This window comes from Callorhinus ursinus, unplaced genomic scaffold (genome assembly GCF_003265705.2).
Source record: "Callorhinus ursinus isolate GAN/ISIS: 27379988/994484 unplaced genomic scaffold, GSC_fseal_2.0 scaffold1, whole genome shotgun sequence".
In the NCBI taxonomy this organism is placed as follows: Eukaryota; Metazoa; Chordata; class Mammalia; order Carnivora; family Otariidae; genus Callorhinus; species Callorhinus ursinus.
In genome coordinates, this window is record NW_027397063.1 from 35,564,395 (window position 1) to 35,591,185 (window position 26,791).

General features: G+C 34.1%; 1 pseudogene; it reads left to right on the top strand.

Annotated features, from left to right (window-relative positions):
• Window positions 1–25,213, top strand: part of LOC112817880 (U6 snRNA-associated Sm-like protein LSm3 pseudogene) — a 100,336-nt pseudogene extending 75,123 nt beyond the window's left edge.
• The last annotated feature ends 1,578 nt before the right edge of the window (window positions 25,214–26,791 follow it).

The following is a 26,791-nucleotide window of genomic DNA, read 5'->3' on the forward strand; positions in this document are numbered from 1 at the left end:
CTGCAATGTATATTAAATGTCATCTGGCTTATAGAATTTAGTAAAAATGGACTGGTGGTCTGCCATACTGACTGCTTGAAAAGGAATTCTGAGTTGTCATAATATGCATTGACTAGATAGAGAAATTATAAAACTTAAATCAGGAAGATTTTTAGTATCAACCAGTCTGGTCATTAATTTGTCATATTTATTGGACCATATAGTTTTCAGCCTAGTGTAATAAGTATAGCTGATTTTTTCTTTTTTAATGAGAGACTGTGAGAGAGAGAGAAAAAATAAAGCATTTTTTTACTGGGTAATTTATAATCCACTATAATGAAGATGACAATGACAAATAAATATTTTATTCAATTTTTAAAATCAATCTACTATGTATGCTATACATTGTTATATTACTATTCATTAAATAGGAATTAAACATTACTTTTAGGTAAATGCATTCAGTATGGTATTATGGAATAGAGAATAAAATCTAAGCTTTTTAATTTTATGTGAATTTTAAAAATTATTTGATATCAATCAGATCCTCATGGGCCATCAAACTGAATAAATAGTTCATTTCCCCAGAATACACTCTACACTGTCCTGCCTTTCTGTCTTTTTCATTCCAGTTATTTTTTGTGCACTGAACTGTTCCAATGTCTGCTTTTTCTCTACATTTCCGATCTTAATTATTCTTCAAAGGCCAGGTGAAATGTTGCTTATAAAGGTTTTCTGGTCCCTCAGCTGATAATGTTCTCATAATTTTGATCATCCAACCCACTTGTACTCTTATGCTATCTACTTTACACTAACTAAATTTTTGAAAAGTCATTTTTCTTACCAGAATATAATCTCCATATTGGCATGAAGAGTTTATTTTCTGACTTTGTGTCCTACATAGCCACACCACAATGCCATTACCCGTACTTAATGAATATTTACTGGAAGAATATCAAATGAGTATTGTGATATATAACCTGAAATTTAAACTCAGATTCATTTATATACTGTCATTCTTTAATACCTTATGTAAACTAACTTCTGACTAGATTTAGTGGAAAAGAGAGAACTAGTATGTGCATCTACATATACAATGCTCATGCAAGAGACATATATTTAGCCTTAGTATCTCTAAGTGTTCCTATATTTAGTGTTCTTTATAATTTAGTAATTCAATTAACAGATCACAAATATCCGTAATCCAGTTAATACCATGCATATAAATAATAAAAAAGCACTATTATCCTGAAATCCTTACATTTTTAATATTTGACATTGAGTGAATGAAATATAAGAACACTAATCAAAGAATATATGTTCTGGGCACCTGGGTGGCTCAGATGGTTAAGCATCTGCCTTCGGCTCAGGTCATGATCCTGGAGTCCTGGGATCGAGTCCCACATCAGGCTCCCTGCTCCTTGGGAGCCTGCTTCTCCCTCTGCCTCTCCCTCTCTCTCTCTCTCTGTGTCTCTCATGAATAAATAAATAAAATCTTTAAAAAAAAAAAAAGAATATATGTTCTGACAAATGAGACATTCATGTGAAAGAAAAAGGAGAAAAATAATTAGAATGAATAAATACCTATATTCATTTGGAAACCAATTACTTTCAATCATTGTTTTAACACAAAAATCCATATTAAAGATTAAAAGCCATACCATACACTCTTTCTAGGAATTTAAATATTTTAAAATCTGCAAGTCTTTGAGAAGGAATTCTATTTGCCCCTATATATACATTTATACACACACATAAACATATATATTTACCTCATTTATAGTAAAATATGCTTTAGATAACTTCTGTACTATAAGAAACACTTGATTATAAGTATTGTGAACTAACAAAATTGAAAGATCAGTGCAATTGTGAACAATGTCCAAAAAGTTGGCAATCAATGGAAAAACGCACCTTAATGAAAACACAAGATAGTTTATCTAACTAAGATAGTTCCGACTATATCTGGGGATCCAGAGACATTTCATAAACTAAAATTCATGTGCATTATTAATATTTTGATTTACAGAACTCATCTATTTCCCAGGCCCCCAGGCCCGTGTAGTACAAGAACACCAATTTAATTAAGATAACGTTTGAAATTCAAGAGCTAAGTTGGTCCCTTTTACATTAATAAGTTTTCCTTAAATAGATGCTATATATCAATTTGTGAAGGTTTACAAAGACAGAATTGTAAATGAGTTGCAAATAACTGAGCCTGGGATGAAAAACATCATTGTCTTTGGGTGCTTCCTAATGCTCTCATGGAGGAAGTTTCCTTTCTCTCAGGTGAGATGTATCAGAGGTTTCACATCCTATAATAAAACTACCCAGCCATAGTAATTCATAATGAAGGAGAATACTTGATTATAAAAGAATGATTAAATTATTTATTTGCCCCTTGGGTTTTAGCTGTAAAATATCACAATTCACACATAATCCAATGCAAATGGTTAGTTGGAAGGTGAATTAATGTTCACTAAATTATTTGAGATTCAAGAATTATGTTTTCAAATAATCTATATATAATATATAGTATGTATTTATTATATATTTTATATATGTATATAACGTTTAGAGAATATGAACTAGGGTTAAGAAACTGTTGTATTGAGTCTTTACTTTAGAAGTTCAAATGAAGTCTTCAGATGATTAAGACACCAACAGTCTATAATACATCTTGTCTAAGAAGTGATGTTAAATAATACTTGAAATCTAGGAAATATAAAACAGCAGTCTTAGTGACACTTTGGTACACATAATAGAAATTAAAAGTGGAATTAATGCTTAATAGACAACACAAGATTAATTTAAAATACTCTATTTGTTATGTGGCAGACACAATTTTAAAGAAGAATAATCAAAAACTCTCAGAGTAGCAATCCATATCATGATAATGTAAAAAATCATTTAAATGAGAAAATTTTATACAAGCAGTATACTTATATTAGTAATAGGAATAAGCAGATGCTTTAAAACTATAAAGCATTTACTAAATTATGGTTTCACTTACCAGTCAAATCTAAAATCACTCATAACCTGATTCAAAATTTTATTATCAATATTCTTAACAGAATATCAGAGAGCAAAGACAAACACAGAAACACTTTAAAACTGGTAAAGGCAACAATTAGACTACTTTATATCTCACTGAAAGTTAATAGAAGTCTTTGTGTTTATTCTGGTGTATCTACCCACTAAAAAGAAATGAGCCATCAAGCCAGGAAAAGACATGGAGGAAATTTAAATGTCTATTACTAAACAAAAGAAGTCCATCTTAAAAGGCTACATACTAATGACTGCAACTACATAAATACTAATCTTTTTACTGTTTCCATAGTAAAAATAGACCCACTGAAACAGTAAAAAGACCAGTGGTTGCCCAGACTTTGGTGAGAGGAGGGAAGAATCAGTAGAGCACAGGGAATTTTTAGGTCAATGAAACTGTTTTTTATGATACTATACTGGTGGACAGACATCACTATGCATTAGTCAAAGCCCATAGAAAGTACAACACCCTAATGTAAATTATGGACTTTGGGTGGTAATGGTGTGACATTGTTAGTTCACTGATTGTTAACAAATGTTCCACTCGTATGTAGGATGTTGATGGTGAGGGAGGCTGTGCATGTGTGGGAGAGAGGGTATATAAGAACTCTCTACTCCTGTTCAGCTTTGCCGTGACTCTAAAATATCTTTAAAACATAAAGAAATTATTAAAATAAATAAGCAAAATATAATAATTAAAGCCGATTTTACAAAGACATGTAACCGGAAAATGATACCTCCATCAGAGCTACATAATAAAAATTACATGTAAATTTATTGATTCATCTTTCCCTGATTTCTTATTTCAAGGTATACACATAGACTGTTGGTAAAATGTATAGTGGGTACTTTATAATTTACAAATCCTAAATTTGGTGGGACAAAAGTATATATATTTTAGATAAACCATCCAAGCAGTTTTTATTCATTAATATTTATAAATACAACAGCCTCATCAGAGATTTCAGTTTTCCTCTTCTGTTCAAAGGTGGAGTGTCAGGAAAGCCTTTTGCATGTCAAGGTAGAAGAAGCAGAGATCATCCCTGCACTACTACCTACATTTACCTGCTAGAAATAAAAATTAGTTAAGTGAAAATGATTATCGTATATATCTTCTCTCCGTCTTTTGAATAAAGACAATGTAACAAGAGTGACAGACCTGAAATTACAACCTCCAAACGAACCCAAGATAGTTGTTCCCCACTTTCATCGGCAAATACAGCATAGATGACCTTGTGAATTGGGATGTCATCAAAGTCAAGGTGGTGGAAGCTCATTGCCTTGATGACTCTGTTTTAAATGTAGGTTTTCTAAAGCAACATCTAAAGGTACAAAATCTTCACTGCTCGGAGCACCCAAATCTACCATGTCTCTGCATTCATCTTCCTCTGACGACCAGGTCTCTTTCCTGGAGGAAGTGGACAGAGGAGCCCTTGGACCACCGCCCTGCAGCCTATACGCTCATTTTCTGTGCACTGGTCCTCTGTTTCAGACATTTTAGAATCATTCAACTTTGTTAAAAGAAATTGGGAATTCCTTTAATTTCCTGACTGCTTTCCGTGTTGGCTGTGTTGGTTGTCGCTGCGGGTGGCATGATCGTTGTAGTGAGACTGCTTGTGTGATTAAGCCGGGCTGCATTGTTGCTGCTGCAGTGGCCCTGGCTGAGCAGTTGTACCTGAGAAGCGGAAGAACGAAGCTGTCCTCATGCGAAACTGACCAAAGGGGTATAAATGGTATAAAGAAGGTATTAACTCCAAACATTTATATTCATTTAAGGTTATGGCAAATAAATTATCAAATATACTCTCTATAATTTGTGGAGAAATGTCATGTAATTTCCAAATCTACATGTGTTTAGTCCAGGAAAGTATTTATACTCCCTTCCAGAAATCCCAGAAGAGTGTCATCTCTCCATGAGAAGAATTTGCTGTAGTGGGGAGGTATGGTCGGTAGGGGAGGAGGGAACTATTGATATAATTAATACAGTTATCCCCACACAATTTCATAACTCATGGATTTTGAGAAGCGCTGTAGTCAGCTAACTTGTACAATTACGAGGAAGATTGTCTTTCATTGGTACAGGGATATCCTCGGAATTATTTTCAAGAAAGACTTAGCCAAACTGGAACTAAAATTTATTCTTAAATGTTCTGTTAATTCTCTGTCAAAATTAAATATATATATATATATATTTAATATATATATATATATATAAAGGTATTGATGTGTATTGTGTGTGTGTGTATTTCTCATTAGTCCTAGGAAGACATGAGCAAATATAGAGAAATTATTTGATGTCTATTGTGTAAAATCCCACATATATTAAGATGGTTTAAAGGGCAATTGAAAATAAGTAATTATGAATAGGCAAAATTAGCAATATCCAAGGTAATCCAAAATTATATCCATATTTTATGTTCAGCTGATTATTAGTCTTAATTGCATCTGAGAAGCATTTACAGCAGTAGGTAGATCAGTGTTTGACTGAAGTATGGTGGGCAGAATAAAGGCCACCTGAAGGTGTCCATGTCCCAGTCCCCAGAACCTGTAAATTTATCTTAAATGGCAAGGGGAATTTTGTAGATGTGATTAAATTAAAGTTATTGAGAAGGGGAGATTATGGTGGATTATCTGGGTAGGGTGAGTATAAGGACAAAATTCCTTATAATTCAAGGAAGGGACGGAGGGATCAGAGTCAGAGAGAGAATGAAAGGTGCCACACTGATAGCTTTGAAGAAATGCCAAAGCCAATCAATGCAGGTGGCCTCCGGAAGCTGGGAAAAGAAAGGAAATGACTCTCTCACGGACTCTCTCCTAGAATCTCCAGAAGGAAGGCAAACACCTAAAATCGAGGTCCTTAATTTTAGCACAGTGAAAAGCATTTCATACTTTTGATCTCCAGAACTATAAGGATAATAATTTCATGTTATTTTAAGCCACTAAATTTGTGGTAATTTGTTACAGCAACAACAAGAAAGTAATACAAATGTCTTTAGAATGTTGCCTCTACAACAATGCTGCTCCCCTTCCTGGAATTCATTCCTGGTGCCCAGTGATCTTTTTTTCTGCAGATGATCCAATATGAAATACAGCAAAACAAAATAAATCTAGTTATTAATACAGTAATGGCAAATTTAGTGTTCCAGGCACTGTACTGAATGTCACATGCAATATCGCTGTAAATTATAGATTAATTCCACTTTCACATGTGAAAACTGAGACTCAGAGAATCTAAGCAGTTACTCCTATTCACACAACTAATTAGTGACGGAGCCAGGATTTTTAGCCCAGTGATCTAGCTCCACATCTAAACAGTCTTAATTATGCAGCATAATCCCTGTGGCTCTCTTGCTTTACTAACCATTTTTGGAGGTCTCTTGAGGAATTTAAAAATATGCCCTTATGTACTAGACAAAAGCAAACATGCATATTCCCTTGTATACAAATTAGAAATTTAACATATGCATGTCTAAAAAGAACTTAATTGATATTGTTGTTTTAGTTCTGCTTTGATAGCTATCAGAGACTTCTGAAGGGGATGGTAGGACTGAAAATAATAAAATTAGTTGAAATTTTGCTTAATGAATAGTTAGATAATCAAATGCCCTCCCTAGGGCAGTGCAGTCAAGCAACATGCCTTTTTACTGGACAGACAAAAATTGATTTACCCTGTGATGATATTAACCGGAGAGGATCTGAACTTGGGGCATCAGGACCAATCAGCCTCAGGAGAGAAAGGCAGGGCTGGATATCCTCGAGGGTATCCATTTTCCCAGTTTCCTCCCTTCTGAATAGTGACCGGTAGCATATTGACCACTATGGAATGGATCTTTCCGTTCAAACCTGTTGTGGTTAATGTAGAGCATGAAATCAGCCGTAATACCTGGCTTGCTAAAATGTAACACAGAGGCCACTGGGGGTGAGGGAGGGTTTCAGAGAAGGGCATGGGCCTGCGTGACCACTCTGCCGTTGGAATGCGGGGGGGGGGGGGGGGGGGGTGGGGGTGGCGGGGGGGGAGTTACCTTCCCCGAAGCTCTCTTAGCCCAAACAGCTGCCCTGTGATTGTCCCTAGGCTATGTTTAGCAGAACACTCAGATTAGATTTTATCTCTCCCATAAATCCCCTCAGTTTCAGTCAGACCCCTGTGACACATCACGTGCTTGAGAAACAGTGATAAGGATATCCCGAAGGACCAATAAAAGCGGGAGCAAAGAAGAGCAAAGGGTCTTCGTCTCTGAGTGTTGACCCGCTCGCCTTCTTCTCTCTTTCACAGCAGTTTGGAGTCATCTCTCATCCGTCGGTACAGGGATTGTTGGCCATTCCCGGCACAAACCTTCGAGTCCCAATAGCTGCTGTCTTCCCTTGCACACTAATTAGTAACTAGTAACAGTAACTAAGGCTAGTAACAGCTCTCTACTAGCCACCGGTTATTTGATTTTCTTTGTTTAATGCCTATAAGCCTGTTATTACAATGTAAATAATCTCACTATCGAACTCTTTTTAATTTATCCAGTTTGAGTGCTCCATCTTTATTTCTTTTCCCTAGAGCAATGACTGATAAAAATTTACTACAGGTATGAAGTTTAAGTCAAAGTCAGCCTGCTGTGAATCATTTCCAAAACTGTCATCAAGAGCTACCAGAGACACTAATAAAAAAATGAATAAAGAAATTTGTCACTTATATATGTATACATTGATTTAAATCACCATTTAAATGACCATGTAGAAATTTTTAAGCTTTGTTCCCATTCACACAGAATAGAGAGTAATCAAATTTTTTGAAAGCATATCACTTTCCCAGAATTTTCATATCCTGGGAATGTGATTCTTATTAGGTGAAATTATATATAAAGAGCTATATATTTAATTTAATGTATAAAATGTATAACATATAAATATTTGAGGTTTAATTAAGGTTTAAAAATGCTTATCTTTCAAAATTATCTTTTATTAAAAAAATTATTTTTTATTAAGTCACTGTCCAACCTTGAACAGCTTACTAGTTTTTCTGATTCTACCTTCTTTTACCTGTGAAAGTGAAATAATAATGTGATTTGTTATGGAGACTTCTTCTGTCCAGGCAAAACCTCTATTTCCAGGAATACCTCCTCATCCTTTATAAAGTAACTGGTTTATGGATGATGAGAGTAAGACATGTGGTCACTTCTGGCCCAAGCATGTAATTGCTGGTGTGAAATGCTAAAGGGCTCTATTATTGTGCTGTGGCACCAGGAAAAGCACTTCATGTTGAGATTTTGGAGTTGAAGATCAAAGTAACTAGGTTCTTGGAGCACAATGGCCCTATAGAATCATCTGGACCTGTGTCAAACTTTATGTGAACGGGCAATAGATAACAGTGTTCATAGAGCCACTATGATTATTTTTACCATTACATAAGTTAGCCAATATTAACTAAAAAGTTTCATATTTCATAAATTTATTCTATAAATCTAGTTTAAATATTTACTTTGATTTCCTGAATTCTAATGGAGTACATATTTTCCTAAACAAAAATAGAATTACTAAACATAAATAGGAAGATATTTTCATTAGTATTTCATCAAGCCTGTCTACTTCATAAACAAGAAAACTGATGTTTATACAGGCAAAGGGATTTTTCCAACTTGTCATTAAAAGAAAGAGACATGCAGGAAGACAGGAAATAGAGACAGAACATTTAATGTCATAAAGGCTGTTTTATAAACTGGACCATGTCAAAATTTCTCCACATACTCCTGATATTTATAAACTTTTCATTAACTTCTATAATTGGTTTTAATGCGATGAAATGAGAAAAAATATGTACTATGTATGGAAATATGATATATATTTTAGTTATAAGTATAGGAAATGTATGATCATGATCATAAATATAAATGTTCATCATAATTAGATGTGAATTATTATTATTTTGCATATTAGTACTGAAGGAGGTTGAAATGATCAAATGAATGGAAGGAAAAACTGGCATATTTTTCATATATTGTTGAAAAGATACTAAACAATATTCAACGCAAAATATTAATACTCATATAATTTCTGTCCAGTCCATTTTTATTGTCCAAGAGTAAATTGAATTACATATGTAATATAAGTTTGCAGGATGTTAAAGTGACTTGCTAGAATGCTCATTAAAACGAAAAGCCAAAATGAATTAGAAGACATTTAAAACCCTATTTCATCAATTTATTTTAAATTAGGTCTTGAAAGCTAACAATTAAGAAACTGTGGATCAGAGGTGAAGGAACTATTGTTGTTGACCTTGATTAAGTTTGAAAATATTTACTGGGGTTAAGAATAAAAGCTCTGAGACTCTTTCCAAGCAACTGATTATTATCAGTATTTTTATAAATATTTTCCATGAAATTAGATATGAGTTTAGCATTTCACACAGAAAAAGGGCATTTGTAATTAAAATAAGTGAGATTCTCTATAGAACAATTAGTTTAATGTCAAGGAAGTTTATGGAAAATTCATTTTTTCTATTAGAATTAAATGAAATTGACATTATTCTTATGAATTTAGACAATTATGTTCCTAATATGAAAATGAATTATGTATTTCATTAGTGACTTTTGCTAAGTAGCTTCCATATTATAGTTTTCTGTTCAACATTATTCTCATTGAAATAATTCTTAATGTATGGATTCTTACAGTTCATCAAAAACTGGTAGTAATATCCCATAGAAAATAAGCAAAAGGAGTTTGCTTTTAAGAAATCCAAGACCAAGGATGAAATTACTTTCTTAATGCTTGTTGTTGGAAAGCAGCCTGAATTTTTCCTAATTCAATTTAGACATGAAACAAGCATTGTTCTGGGCCTAAGTAAAAAATAGCCTGGGTCCAAATGAAAATCGTTTCTTCTAAAACTACTCTTCTATTTTTAAAATGATTTTCCAAGAAGCATAACTGTTTGAGTGAATTTTAAAATGTGCTACTGTATCAGAAGTTCTGGTCATTATTTTAAAATCTCCTTGAAAATTAGACACTTGGAAAGGACCAAATATAATTGTGAAAAATTATAGTTAGGAAATTCTACACAACAAATTCTTCTCTGTAGTCCAGTAAATTAAAACATTTATATTAAATACATAATTGTATTTAATTTCAAAGTCAAAGAGGTAAATAGAGAGACGCTTGGGTGGCTCAGTTGGTTAATCGGTTAAGCCTCTGCCTTCGGCTCAGGTCATAATCCCTGCGTCCTGGGATAAGCTGGGGGGGCTCCATGCTCATAGGAGAGCCTGTTTCTCCCTCTTCCACTCCCCCTGCTTGTGCTCAAGTGCTCTCTCTCTCTGTCAAATAAATAAATAAAATCTTAAAAAAAGAGAGATAAATAGAAATTTAATTTAATATGAGACTTTTAGATCCTACATTTAATAGTCACTGGATTTTAAAAATATGTATTTTCACTATTAAATACTGTGTTTTTAATTTTTAGATTCCCAGGCCCCCCAAATCTTCATCATTTTAAATAAAATATATCAATGATTTACATTCATATTTTTCATCAGACATATTTACATGTAATATATTTCTTGTTTCAGGTAAAAGAACACAGCATGTTTGTATTTTTGCTTGGATGGTTCTATCAAAGTACCACAAACTGAGTATGCAGCTTAACAGAAATCGATTATGTCACAGTTCTTGAGACTTAGAAGTCTGAGATCAAGCTACTGACAGTTGATTTCTACCGGTGGCTTATTAGGGAGAATCTCTCCATGCCTCTCTGGTAGCTTCTGGTGGAATGCTGGAATTTTTTGGCATTCCTTGGCTTGTTAATGTATCGTTCTGATATCTGCCTTCATGTTGACATGGTTTGTTCCTGTATGCATGTTTCTCTGTGTCAAAATCTTCCCCTTGTTTGTAAGGTTACAGTCATACTGGATTAGGGCCAATGTTAACAACTCCTCCTAACTTGATCATTTGCAAAGACCCCATTTTGAAATAAGGTCATAATCACAGTTACTGGGGGTTAGGACTTCACGTCTTTTGAGGGGGGCACGATTCAACCCATAGCAGTATTTAAAAACGACTAATCAAGCAATCAGTTAGGAACACTGTCTTTAAGAGCTGTAGGAAAAAGAAAAATATATATAAAATGTGACCCTATCACTTAGCACAATTATAATCTGAATTTGGAGAGAGGAATTGTCTGCATGTAAAATGAGAAATCAGGGCATAATGACTTAAAGTCAGTGGGAAAAAAAGTTGGGGGTGGAGTTGCTTCTGTGTCTTTCTACCTGTCTTAGCTTCCATAAACTGATGTTTACTTACAAATGTAATGCAAATAATAAGAGCACCAGCCTTATTGTGCTGCTGTGAAAATAAAATGCATTAAGCATGCAAAGTTTTTAGCAATGTGCCTGGGACATACTAAAAGGTTTACTAAATAATAATAATAATAATAATAATAATAATAAAGTAATGTTAAATCAAGAGAAACCCACGAGTACCAAATTTTAGGTGGTTAAGTCATTAAAAATTAGACATCAGTGTACAGTGGCATATTTCACCAAGACTTCATAGTAAAAGGGGTTAGGGTATTAATTGTGTTGATAGTTACTAAAACCAATACAAATTCAGAATCCAGCCTCTCTGCCTGGTTTTTCTCACACACTCTGCTTTGCTTTTGAGTGCAGCAACCTATGAATCATCCTTACAAGTTAACAAGGTTTTCTGATAAATCACTGAGGGCATATTCCCTTTGAAATACTGCTGCTCATATATGCAGCTAGTTTATTTGGATCACATAAATTCTTTGGTCTAATTGGATAAAGAGTGAAATATTACTCAAAATCAGAAGAAAAAATGATTTTTTATGCATCAAAGAACAAAATTCAATGTGGTATTCAATATAATGTTGAAACCAATTTTACTGATAATTTGAAAGAATATTGAATGTACTATAGGTGAAGAACTCATTAATCCATCAGTTCTTTATCAGAGCAATATTATAACTTTCCATCTGTTTAAATTTGTCTTTTACTCAGACATATTATCTAATTAGTTAGCAATTACACTCTGGTCTGTGGTCTCTAAAATGCCATGAAAAAAGTTTAAATAATTCAAGTTCAGTTGTAAAATTGCAATAAACCAGGGTAGATTTTAAATTTGAAATTCAATTTCAACCTGGTCACAGACTGTAATAGAGAGCATAATGGAAGTGCTATGGCACCAGAGATGTTTTATTATTTATCATGGAATGTAAATGACATGCTGCACACCATCAACATAAGCAATTCACAGAAACTGTACTATGGGCTTGAGAGTTATTTATTAGAATAGGTGTTGGACCAGCATTGAAGGGTGAGAGTTTGCACTGTTCTATGAAATTTTATTTATTCCTTCTATCCACCAAGGTCACTCCACATGTTCACTGTTTTCAAATGACTTGTTAGTATATAATACACACATTTCACTAAAATGTTGATTTTCCTCCTGCCTCTCCTTTGCACACATCCCTTACGATGAAGTTTCTTTTTTTTTTAAAGATTTTATTTATTTGCGAGAGAGAGAATGAGAGACAGAGAGCATGAGAGGGAGGAGGGTCAGAGGGAGAAGCAGACTCCCCGCTGAGAGGGGAGCCCGATGCAGGACTTGATCCCGGGACTCCAGGATGACGACCTGAGCCGAAGGCAGTTGCTTAACCAACTGAGCCACCCAGGCACCCACGATGAAGTTTCTTACAGTGCTGGAATCAAGTTCGGTGAACCATCCCTGGATCTAGGCCACCACACTGAAGTTTGAAAAGGCACAGTAGTAAGTTTAAATATCTTGTGAGGAGGACTAGAGTTCACTCCAAGTATGACACAGCCTTTGTACATGTATCATTTGTAGTCTGAACAGTAGTATTTCTATAGTCTAGAAATGATTATGCTTGGGGAGGAAACATAGCAATAGAACGCACTAAGAGACTAAAGTACATAACTATAATTGGTATTTCATTCATTTAGAAGTAAAAATAAACTTTTCCACAAATTGCAATTCTTATATTATCTCAATTGGAAGATCTTTCTAATGTTACTACATATGGAAAACCAAATAATAATTAGCAGGATTCTTACAAAGCATCAATCTTACAAAGCATCAAGAGTAAGAAGAAACGATTACTTTAGAGAAATATTCCACTCAGGCAATTATGAATCTTGTAAAGGTAGTTCTATCCTTTTTCCTGAGAACACAGTGTCTCTTTACCCTGAATTTTAATGAATAAATTGTTCACTTTTGACCTGAGCCTTCTATTTTCTGATTCATCCTGACAATCTCTTTTAATCACATATTAATTTTTGATTCAGGGTTTAATAGGATAAATTAAATTTCCCCTTGTGATTTTATTATCATACTCTAATTGTACATTTTTAAGATTAAAATTAGGTCACTTTGACTAGAGTTTTGGAAATCCAAGACTTTTAAATTTCTTTAATTTAGTCAATTGGATGTCTAACCACATTGGTGCATGGATTTTAAAAGTTTAAACCTCAGTGGTCATCTCTTACCTATGTAACAATGAAAATATTTGTCTGCAGGACCACAGATTGAGTAAAAACAAAATGTATTAGAAGTCCAAAACCTTAAACATAATGAAAATTTTAATGTGTCCTAGGATACCATAAAAACACAAAAGCCCACCAGAAGATTAAAACAAAGATGAAAGAAATAAGAATTTACAGTGCAAGGCAACACAACCTCTATGATTATAAGATTTAAAATATCCAGCAGTTTATGATAAGTGACAAATTAAATAAACATAATTTCACTTCTGAAATAATATCGTAATAGAAATTCAGATTCAGTCATGTTTGGATTAGGAATAGAGAAGTCACTCAGAAAATACATCCACACATCAGAAAATGATTATTATTCCTTAGGATATTATATATTAAATTTGTAAATTACTAGATCTGCCATAGTCTTTAGGACAGATTAAAAAACAAATTCTTACTGCACTGGATAGAAGCAACAGCTAAAACATTTTAATTTAAAACCATCTTTTTCATCATTCTTTTGAAAATTTTCTTAATGTTTTAGACAAAAAGACTTCCCACAGTCATCATATACTTTCTTTTTTAAACTAAAGTTAAGCATCAAAAGAATCTCAAATCTTTAGCTTAAATATCAAATTACATATACTATATTTTTTATTACATGCTCATTTCAATGCACATACTTAAAAATATATATAATATTAAAACATATGTTACAGTGAATATGGTAGGCATATGATTATGGAACAGACAAGAAAGTAATAAAAAATCCAAGTGTGGGTTTTTTTTAAAGATTTATTTATTTATTTATTTGAGATAGAGACAGCATGAGTGAAGGAGTGAGCAAGGGAGGGGCAGAAGGGGAGGAAGAGAGAGAATCTTAAGCAGGGTCTACACTCAGGGCAGAGCCTGACATGGGGCTTGATCTCATGACCCTGAGATCGTGACCTGAGCCAAAACCAAGAGTCAGACCCTTAAAAGACTGAGCCACCCAGAAGCCCCTCATGTGTGTTTTAAGGTAGCATTATATTTAACATAAAGAGAGAGGGCATTCTACTTTAGAGAAAACTGAAAGTAACATTTTATGGCATAGATATTTGATCATTTATAAATAATACCAAATGTAGTAATAGCTGAGGTTTTAAAAAAATTATATTCTTCAATTTCTCAAAGCAGTCCTTAAGTCAAGCTCCCTCTTTCTGTGTATATATAAAAAAATTTTGACATAGCAATATATATGTGAATATATATATAACACAGAAACACATATTTATAACATAACTATAAGTGTATGTTAAATATAGTTTATTCTCTAAACATTAATATGGAATAGTGAATTGATTTAAATAGTTCTATCTCCCTACCTCTAATTCCTATGCCCCAATTTGCTGTATAGATAAACCGTGGATGGTAAACCATGAGTCTACTGTTTTGAACTGACAAGGATGCTAAAGACTATTTAAAAGTAGATGCAGTGCAGAAATAATCTTTCTTAATTTGCTCCATCACATAGCAAGTAGGATTAATAAGCTATGAGCCTTTGCATTTATTATAATGCTCTGACATTCCATCTATCACATTTGAGTTTCTTCAGGAAGGTGAAAGCAGCACATCTCCTTCAATTTATCTTGTGATATAGTATAAGATGGCAAGTTACTATTTTGTTCATTAATTTATAAGAGTTAAAATTTCTGTAAATAGAAACTATAATGAATGTTCAAGATCATTTACCGTGCTGAAATGAACCTGCATCCCAATAGCTGCTCCTCCTCCAGATATCACTAAAACTTTGAAGATTGATAAGGGAAAATACTTGAAGATTTTTTTAAAGTATTTTCTTCTCAGGTTAGGGCATACCCATTAATTAAGAGCTATGTACCATGCTCAGTATGAAGTAAAAATGAGAAAATGAGTAGTAAAAGAACTTGGTTTCATGTTTAAGTAATTTATTTTGTTTTTATTTCACTTATCTCAAAGTTTAAAAAAAAACACTATATTCAGGGTTAACAAGGAATAGAAACAGAACGATACCAGCTTTTGTTTGTAAACGGATTTCCAAATTTCTTTTTAACTAATTTATGTATCATCAAACATGTATTAAGCTTTTATGATGTGTTAGGACAGAATCTGGCCATACACTGACACATGCAGTAAAAAAGTGTAATGCATGCCCGGGAGCCAGAGAGTGACCAGAGGCTGTGAGTGACCCTGTCGTTAAGGTTGTCAGAACAGCTCACATTTGAGCAGAAGCCTGACTGGAGTGAAGGAGTTGGAAATGAGACTGTCTGCCATGAGAGTGTTTTGAACAATAAGAAGGGCAAGGGCAAGGAGGGGGTAGGGGCATAACTGACACATTTGAAGATCAGCAAAAAAGCCAATTAGGGCAAGAGTGGGAAGGGATTAGACTAAAGAAGTGGCTTGTGTTTTGTTACCACAAAATAAATTTTCTGTCAGATTTTAGTCAGAATTACTCTGTTTTGGATCAAATAATTTTCCATGTCAGCTAGTTTGGAATGAATAGGATATAGATAAAATATCCGAAAAGTAAATTGTTATAAAATTGCTTAACCCAAACAACCTACCCATTCAGTGACTCTAGGAAGCTTGACAATTGATCTAATAGACAAAAATTAAAAGTGGAGTAGGATCAAATCAGTAAGAAATGAATTTTGCTTCATTCTTGAACTAGTACAGTGTGAAATGTCTGAGTTTGGGGGGAGCTTATAAAATTATAAAAAGTCAAGAGCAATCATCGCACTACCCTCCTTAAAATCCTTCAGGGCTGGCATTCTCCTTTCTCTCAACTCCCTAATCTCATCTCACATCTCTCACACCATTTTTACAAAATGCTAAGCTCAAATATATAAGATATATCAATGTCCTTAAAAAAACGGATTATGAGGAACACCTATATTTGAATATAGTGATATTTGTTCATTCATTGTTATGAGGGCGATTGCACACCTTTCCAGTAACAGTCTTTGCTTACATGGTAATTGTTTTGTGTTCTGGGATTTTTCCTAGGATTTAAGAGAGTGGGGCTTTGCCCTAGATTGGATACTATCAGGAAGTGGAGATAATGCTATTAATTGGCATCTTAATATTTCTTATCTAGAAAATAGGAAGAACAATATGAGGCTAAAGTTGTCATTGATAAAGAAGTAACAGTAATTTGTATTAGCCAGAAATGGGACTGTTTGGCTATTTTTGTAGTTTGGACAATATTATTTATTTTTCTAAATTTATACATGAATAGGGAGTGGTCTTGCTTTGTCTTGATCCATTGAATTCCCGGAGGGGCCTCGTCTGAATCTGATGTTAAATTTTTTATGAAAAAGAGTGCTATGGTGTACCTGTGGGTGCCATGCAAGTTCTTAGCAACACCAAAGCCTTGTTGAAAGTACGAGGCTAGCTCCGGGCCAGCTCCTGGCTCTCAGATGCTACTTTTCTATTCTTTTATTGTATTTGTCAGGTTTTGGGAAATAAAAGTGTCTGGCTTCATGGAAATACTCAACAATTCTTCTTCCCATTTTCTAAGAGACTATTTAAGACCTATAGTAAATGCTTAGAAGAAATCATTGAGGGAGACATTTGGGCCTGGATATTTATTTGGGGAAGGTTTTTTTAATTACAGATTTATTTTCTTAAAATTAGTATTGAAAACTCAAATTTTCTATTCTTTTAGTTTTTAAAACTTATGCATTTCAATAAATGTGTCCATTTCTTCTAAATTTTCAAATTATTGGAAAAATTGTTTCAAACACACTATTGTATTTAGTACACATTTGTTATTTTTTGGTGATATTTCCTTTAATATTTTATATCATTTTTTTCTTTCTTTCTTTTACTTTTTCCTCTGATCATTCTATTAAATAATGTTTTCAGTCTTTTCAAGGAATCAGCTTTGGCAGTGTTGTTACTTCATGATATGTTTGTTTTCTATTTTGTTATTTCCTTCTTCTAAGTTCAGTGGGTATATTCCCCAGTTTTTTGTTTTCTAACTTCTTGAGATGGCTATCTAGATCATTTTTCAAGCCTTTTGTTTTTTTACATCTTACGCATTAAGGCTATACATTTTCCTCTCGGTTTACCACAAGTTTTGATTTAATTTTTAATGCTTAATTCAGAGTAGTTTATAATTGCCATTGGGTTTTCTTCTTTGAGTTATTTAAAAGTGTTCTTAATTTCAAGTATTTGGTGATTATTCATTTAGCATGTAATAAAGATCTGGATTAATTTCTCTATCGCCATTGACCCTTTTGTCTTCAGACTTCAGATTTGTTGAGCCTGATCATCTACTATGTGATCACATGAACATTGCCAGTTGCAGTGTTTTACATATGTCAAATAGAGTTTGATTGTGTTATTCAGAACTTCTATAACTTTGATGGGTTTTTTTTGTATTTGTTCTATCCCTCCAGGTGTGATGTGGATTTTGTTCTTTTTCTACTTTTATTTTTATTGATGTTTTTTCTTAATTACTTTTGAGATTGTGATAAGGTGCATGCAAATTTTAAAATATTTTCCAGATTGATTGATTCTTTTGCCCTCAAGCAGCTTTCTCTACTTCTGCCATACCATCACATGGTCTCTCTATTTCTAGAAATACATTGTGTCTTAAAGTCTTTATCAACTTTTCTGCATATAGTGATTTAATGAAGTACATTTCTCTGTCCTTTATTTTCAAACATTCTTTATCTTTACATTTAAGATATATATCTTGTAAGTAGCATATATTTATTTAATTTATTTACTTATAATTTAAATTCAATTGGCTAACATATAGCACATCATTAGTTCTTGGTGTCGTGTTCAATGATTCATTAGTTGCACATAATCCCAATGCTCATCCCATCACATGCCCTCCTTAATGTCCATCACCCAGTTACCCCAGCCCCCAGCCCCCTCCTTTTCCACAACCCTCACAGTTTGTTTCCTGTAGTCAAGAGTCTCGCATGTTTCTTTTAAACCAATCTGAAAATCTTAGTTTTATAATACCTGTTAGTCCATTTACATTTAAAGCAATGACAAATTTAATGGGATTTATATCTATCAATTTACCACTGATTTTTATTTGGAGCCTCTATGTCTCATTTTCTTTTCTCTCTTAACGAGATTAATGGAGTATTTAGTTATTACCAAAATTACCAAATCATGCTTGATTTAGTGAAATCAAATGCATAATAGATTGTGGTTGATAGAGTAAAAGATAGTAATTACCAATTCATTTTCTTCTCTTAAACACACGCCATTCCATACACCTAAGTGTCGGTTTGGCCTGTCCTAGTGACTTAGTTTACCGTGCAATGTGGCAGAAATGACACTGCAGTTTCCAACCTACCTCTCAAGAGCACTGTGAGATTGTACCTTTTTCTCTTAAATCTGGAACACTGACAACACCAAATATTGACAGGATGTAAAGCCACAGGTATTCTCCTTCATCACTGGCGAGAATGGTCCAGCGACTTTGAAAGAGAGTTTGGCGATTTCTTACAAAACTATATCCACTCTTACCTGATGATCCAGTAATTATGTTTCTTGCCAGGGGTTGAGCGATAAAAGGGCAGAACACAGAGGATTTTATTATAGTCTGTATAATATTATAATGATGGGTATGTGTCATTATACACTTGTTCCAACCCATAGAATGTACATTATCAAGAATGAACCCTAAGTTAAATGATGGACTTTGGATAATTATCATATATTAATGTAGGTTCATTAACCATAATAAATATAGGATTCTGGTGAGAAATGTTGATAATGGGGAGGGTATGCATGGGCAGGGGCAGGGAGCATATGAGAACTATCTCTACCTTCCTCTCAATTTTGCTTTGAACCTAAAACTGTTCTAAAAAAAAAAAAGGTCTTTAAAACTTTTTGGAATGTCTATAAAAGAGAAATGGTTGAAAATTAATGGTGGGTCTTTTTTGGTACAGTAATCAACACAGTTAAAATATAGGAAAAAAATCCCCCCAAAGTAGGACAATCTAGTCCCCTACATATTTTCCATCAGAAACTAAATGAATATCTGTCTGTGGTATTGAAAAGGGATCCTATATTCAGTGGCCAGAGGCCAGAGGGGTACCAGCAAAATCCTTAGCAACACAAACAAACCTTCTCAATATTGAATTATCTCTATATAACAAATGTGTAGTATAATTCTTTCAGCTAGAGTTTTTTAATTTTGTCTGGAAGAGATTGGTAAGTAAGAAAGAAACCATACCAAAATGCAGAATCATTTCTACAAATGCGTCGCTGAGATATTTTTAACTGTGACATTTTCATTAATCTATGCTATAAATTAAGCAAAGGTAAGGTATAATGAATTTTATACAGCATGATTAAGTACCAGGATTCAGGATTAAACTCATTAAATTAAACTAATAATTTAATAACTGTTAATATAATTTCAAAAGAAAAAACTTAGTAAGATTCACAATTTTAGCAGCACACAATTTAGATAATGTATTTTAATACATTAACATTTTCTTTTTAACAGTTCTAGATAGTCATTTATATACTTTTTCACATAACACACTGTAATTACAGTAGTTCGATTTTTGTCTTCAATCTGTTCTTTCTTGTATTTTCACCAAATATTTTTAATTGAAATATAATATATAGAACATTAGTAATCATTATTATGTAATATTAATAAAGCAAAAAATGTTCATAATGTTTTATCAACTATCTACATTCAATTTTACATTCAGCTTAAGCGTAGGGTGAGTTCCACATTCAGGTTTCTATTTTTACTTATGATTTATATTTGGGATGTAGAAAATCTTAACTCACAACTTTGGATCACTGGTAAAGATAGAAGAGTGAGCTGACACCATCAGGGGCTCTGGATCTTTAAATCAAACTGATAGTAAAATTATGGAGAGATTTGTTCTCTCACTTTCATCAAGTAGTCAATCTTTAATTCAAGCAGTATGATTTACGCTTGAATGTTTTAAGTTGGGAAATAGCAGGTAATGGATATTTAATTAAATTTTTCTTTGGATCTAGAAAATATTTATTTTCTTATACTTTATTGTAGAAATAGCATATATTTGTTTAAGATGCCTGAGAACATATTTATGAGTATATATTTATATATATATATATATATTTTTTTTTTTACCTCCAATGCGGTTAATATCAAGTACTGGAAACATTATGTGTTGTATTTTGGATTACTACCTAGTCTTTAAAAAAAAAAATCCTGATATCTTAAAAGTTCAAGTTTTCTAGATATTGAATATATTTCTGAGGTAAGATACTTGAACAAAATTACCTGGAATCACATTACATATATCAATTTTCAGTCACAAACTTCTGGTGTGTGAAATGTAATTTTATTTTTCTCTCTACCTTAGGGTGCTTTCTATCTTGAGCTCCTATTTCTCTTAGTTTGATATTTAAATGATTCACTTTCAGAAAAAACAAAACCAAACAAAACTCATTTATAAATGAGTCACATTCAGGTATAAAACTCATGTTTTCTGGACACCTGGGTGGCTCATTCGGTTAAACGGCTGCCTTCGGCTCAGGTCATGATCCTAGGGTCCTGGGATAGACACACATGGGGCTCCCTGCTCTGTGGGGAAGCTGCTTCTTCCTCTGCCTCTCTCTCTCTCTCTCTGTGTGTCTTTCATGTCTCTCTCTCTCTCTGTTTTCCATGAATAAATAAAAAATCTTAAAAAAAAAAAAAAGAGAAAGCCAAAACCTGTTATTTAATTAGGACAGGGGTTCCTTTTCCTTGAATAAAATGAAATCAGGAGAAAGGCAATACAGAGCTAGCCTGGCCCTTTCATGATGTCTAGGATCCAATTTCCTCTAGACTTGCCGCTGCACCCTTCTTCCTGTGTGGCCTTCCACACTCAAGGCGGCATCCTCAGAGCTGAAAATAGCCATTATGATTTTTGCCATAATGTTTGTATTCCAGGCAGAAGAAGAGAAATGTGGAGAGGAGAAAAGAAGACCTTTATATAAATAAGTAAATCCTCATTTTAAAGGACACCTGGAAACCATACCTGACTGCATCTGCTACATACTATTGACCGGAACCTAATCTCAAGGATAACCACATATTCTCAGAATCTCAAAAATCTTGATTTTCCAGCAAGGTATATTGCTGCCACAAATGAAGTTATGGTTCTGCTAGTAAAGACTTTTCTCCTGAACACCATACTTTATATCCATCTGCCTATTTGACATTTATACTTAAGTACAGTAGATATTACCTTTGCACATGTATTTGTAAAACAAATGTTTAGTATTTATTACTTGATTAATATATATCACTTAATATATCCAGAGCAGAATTTGTAATCTTTCCTCCCAGGCTTCTGTATCAAGTGTTTTATATCTCATCAATGGGGAACGCCATTATTCTAGTTGCTGAAATTAAACAATGGGGAGTTATGACTGAATTATTCCTTTCACATGCTACCTTTACTGTGAACCTCTTGTTTGCTTGACCTCAGTATATATCCATATTCTGATCACTTTCATGAACCCTAATGCTAATGCCCTAGCCAAAACTACACCTGGATTTTACAGTAGAATTCTAACTGGTCTATTCTAACTGCTGTATTAACTGGTTTATTATCAATATAGCAGCCTGAATGTGTAATCCTTTTAAAGTGCAATTCAGATTATGTCATTACACAAGCTCTCTCTTACTACCCTGCCCTCAATCATTCTGCTCTCAGCACTCTGTCTTCCTCGAAATTCTTTCAATAGGGTTTCAACAGTATCTATAGTGGAAGGTCTTCATACTGGCCAATCCTTCTACTTGAAGTCTTTTTTTTTTTCTTCCCCTCAGATAACCCATGGTTTATAGCCCATATTCCTCAAGTCTTGGCTCTGATTTTAATTATCCAGTGAAGCCTTCTCTGACCACCCTAATTTTTTTTTTTCAGGAAAAAAACAGAACAATTTTATTCATAGCATATTCATCTAGATTGCTGTACCTTTTTTTCCTGGATCTCATTTTACACTTAGGTTGAACCATGTGAAATTAATATTTTCATAGTTCAAAATGAGTCAATTATTGGTAATTTCATTGGCTCAATTTATTTTTTATTTTATTTTTTATTATGTTCGGTTAACCAGCATATAGTATATCGTTAGTTTTTGATGCAGTGTTCAATGATTCATTATTTGTGTATAACACCCAGTGTTCATCACAACATGTGCCTTTCTTAATACACATCACCCGGTTATTCCACCCCTCCACCCCTCCCTTCTGTAACCCTCAGTTTGTTTTCTGGAGTCCAGAGTCTCTCATGGTTTGTCTCCCTCTCTGATTTCTTTACATTCAGTTTTCCCTCCCTTCCCCTGTAGTCCTCTGCACTATTCTTTATGTTCCACATATGAGTGAAACCATATGATAATTGTCTTTCTCTGCTTGACTTATTTCACTTAGCATAATCCCCTCAAGTCCAACCATGTCGATGCAAATGGTGGGTATTCATCCTTTCTGATGGCTGAATAATATTTCATTGCATATATGAACCACATCTTTATCCATTCATCTATTGAAGGGCATCTCAGCTCCTTCCACAGTTTGGCTATTGTGGACATTGCTGCTATGAACATTGGGGTTCATGTGCCCCTTCTTTTCACTACATCTGTGTTTTTGGGGCAAATACCTAGTAGTGTAATTGCTGGGTCGTAGGGTAGCTCTATTTTTAATGTCTTGAGGAATCCCCTCTAAAAGCAAGAGAAACAAAAGCAAAAATAAACTTTTGGGAAATAGCATGTCATACTGTTTTCCAGAGTGGCTGTACCAGCTTGCATTCCCACCAACATTGTAAGAGCGTTCCCCTTTTTCTACATCCTTGCCAACACTTGTTGTTTCCTGTCTTGTTAATTTTGGCCATTCTTTTTTTTTTTTTTTAAGATTATTTATTTATTTATTTTTCAGAGAGCACAAGCAGGGGGAGTGACAGAGAAAGACTAAGAAGCAGACTCCCTACTGAGCAGGGAGCCTGATGCAGGACTCGATCCCAGGCCCTTGGGATCATGACCTGAGACGAAGGCAGACGCTTAACCAACGGAGCCACCCAGGTGTCCCAATGTTGGCCATTCTAACTGGTGTAAGGTGGTATCTCATTGTGGTTTTGATTTGTATTTCCCTGATGGCTAGTGATGTTGAACATTTTTTCATGTGTCTATCAGCCATTTGTATGTCTTCTTTGGAGAAGTGTCCAGAAGACATGGACACATTATACCTGAATGTGACTCATTTATAAATCTCAATTACATGAGATTACAATTTTAAAATTTGTTTTTGATTAGTGGTGTTTCAATTTTCTTTCCTATGCAATAAGTTGGGTTTTTTTGTTTTGTTTTTTTAGAAAATACAATATCTCTTTAAAATATTTTTAATTTAAAATATGACCTAACTAATTGAAACAAAGTATAATGTTTCATGATATTTATCTATGCTATATGAAATTATTTTTATTTTGACATAATGAGGGACAAATTAGAAGAGCTTTTTTTGTCTTTAAAATTTTTAAACAATAAAAAGATAAAATGTGGAATTTTCATACCAAACATAGAGACACTAAAAAGAAAGTGAAGGATCATGGAAACAACATATGAGGTAAAGACAACAACATTATTTTAAAACTCAGCCCTTTTCTACAAAACTTTTCAAAACTAACTTTTAGTTTAATTTTCTTCCTATTTATTTGCTCTACACATTTCTCCCCAAACTCTCACAGATGCTATCATCTTCCCAATGTTAAAGTATTCTGCTCAATTTAATTCTTTCAAATATTCCTCAGTGCTTTCCCAAGTTTAGCTCAGCTAACTTGTGAATCAATTACCTAATGTTTTCTAATGTGCAAAACAGAGCCTGGAATTGAAACAAGCGATCGCTACACCATAAGGACAAAATTCAGCATTTCTTGAGCTATAAGAGCCCCTTTTTAACCAAATGAAGTTTTTGATTACTTTAATTAGAAAAGTAAGTTGGTCCAAATTTATATATACCATGCATTTGAAATACACATGTCTGTTTCTCACCAATGTGGAAAGATTTAGTTTCGTGGAAAGCTCCCATAAAAAAGAGTAAATTCCAAAAAATAGTAATCATTTGATGATTCTGTCTCAAGATTCTCAAATTATCTGAACCTCCCTAGATATTATTAAAAATTAAAAATGTCCTCTCCTCCGGGCAGATGGGCATGAGGCAGCCTCTGCCCCCCACTTTCAGGAGTCTGGCCTCCCCGCTCCCCACACCTTGCCTCCTGCCCTCTTCCAGCATCGCCCCCTAAACCCGGCTAGGTCTCGCTCTCACCCGCCTCGTTCTCCTCACGCCCGGCCATGCTCTAGCCTTTGGCCTTCCAGCCGCCCGGTTGGCGTCCCTGCGGCTTCCTACGGGCCGCGCGCTTCCGAACCATATTGCCCAGCAACAAACTATTAACACTGTAGAAGAGCCCCTGGATCTCATCAGGCTCAGCCTGGATGAGCGAATTTATGTGAAAATGAGAAATGACAGAGAGCTTCAAGGCAGATTACATGCTTATGATCAGCATTTAAATATGATATTGGGAGATGTGGAAGAAACTGTGACTACTATAGAAATTGATGAGGAAACATACGAAGAGATACATAAATCAACAAAACGGAATATTTCGATGCTTTTTGTCCGGGGAGATGCGGTTGTACTAGTTGCCCCTCCATTAAGAGTTGGCTGAAACTAAGAATTTATCATGTATGGAATATAGGAGCTTTTGTATGATTGCCTCTTTAAATGTAGAAGACACTCAAAAGAGAAACCTGCATAAATTTTGATATTAAGAAATGACCAAGGATTCTTCCACTCCTGAAACGAGTTATTTGCAGATAACTAAAAAATTCTTAAGCTAAAAGGGAATTTTAGTTTTTTTCCAACCCTTTCAATAAATGTGATCACCAAGATGCAGAAAAAAAATTAAAAATGTCACTTTGGAAATACTGCATTTAAGCAATATCAAAATTATAGTCCAGAAAAATTATCAAAGTTCTGTTAGAAAAGTGGGAGAAAGAATGGGAACAAAACAAAAACAAATTATTTCACAGTATTAAAGAGTCTCTCTAGCTCTGTTAACTTTCCTTATTATTTGAAGGAAAGAATCAGCCCATTTTAGAAAAAAGAAAACATTTTGTAAACTAAGGGTTTAAACAAAAATACTTCCCAAAGACAACAGATTTTGATATCATAGCTTAGATGAAAAAAAATTATTTTTATAAATCAAAGGAATAACTATCAGAAAACATCTTTTAACACATACTGTGGAAGGATAAACACATAGCCTTCTTTAAATGAACCTTCACCACTTCTAAATTACTTTATTTCTAAGGATTTAGCACACAGAAGTTAAGTGTTTACTATGTTCAAGAATGGGAACCAAGTTCAAAGTAAATAGAAATTTCATAGGGGAGAGAAACGAGCAGAGAAAATAAATGATATATGTTGAGATAAAGTCAAACTAAGGGACGCCTGGGTGGCTCAGTTGGGTGGGCATCTACCTTTGGCTCAGGTCATAATCTCAAGCTCCTGGGATGGAGCCCCATGTCGGGCTCCTTGCTCAGCAGGGAGTCTGCTTCTCCTTCTCCCTCCGTACTCTCTCTCTCTCTCCCTCTCTCTCTCAAATAAATAATGTTTAAAAAAAATCAAACTAAGAAATTGCAGCAGTAATACTAGAAAAATCATGAATAGCCTTTATACACGTTCACTCGTTGTTCATATTTGGCCGTCCAAATATAGTATAGTACATATATAACACAAATAGCCCTTCTAGTTGAATCACAGCATAGACCCTTAGGACTTGGGAGCAAATCAGGCCATTTTCTGGAGATAACTACTCTCCTTTTGAGAAACAGCTTTTGTCCTCTGGCCCTTAGTAGGGAATAAAATATTAACTCTGAGCCCCAGTTACCTTGTGATCTGAGCATTATGAATTGGGTGCCATCTGACACAGCTAGCAATAAAGTTTGGGCACGCACAGCAACACTTCATCAAATACAAGGGGGTATAATATAAAACTGGACTACAGCAGCCTCTGAAAGCAGAAGTCAATTACTAAGAAAGTGGCCCAAATGTCCATGTCATTCCTGCTACATTACCTTCTCTCTCCCAGCCTGCACATATAGCCTCAAGGAAAATTCCCTACAATCAATTGACTGAGGAAGAGAAAACTTGGCAGGGGTTTCCAGGTAGTCCTGTGGGATATGCTGGTACCACCTGAAAGTGGAGAGCTCTAGCACTATAAACTACTTCTTGTGACATCCCT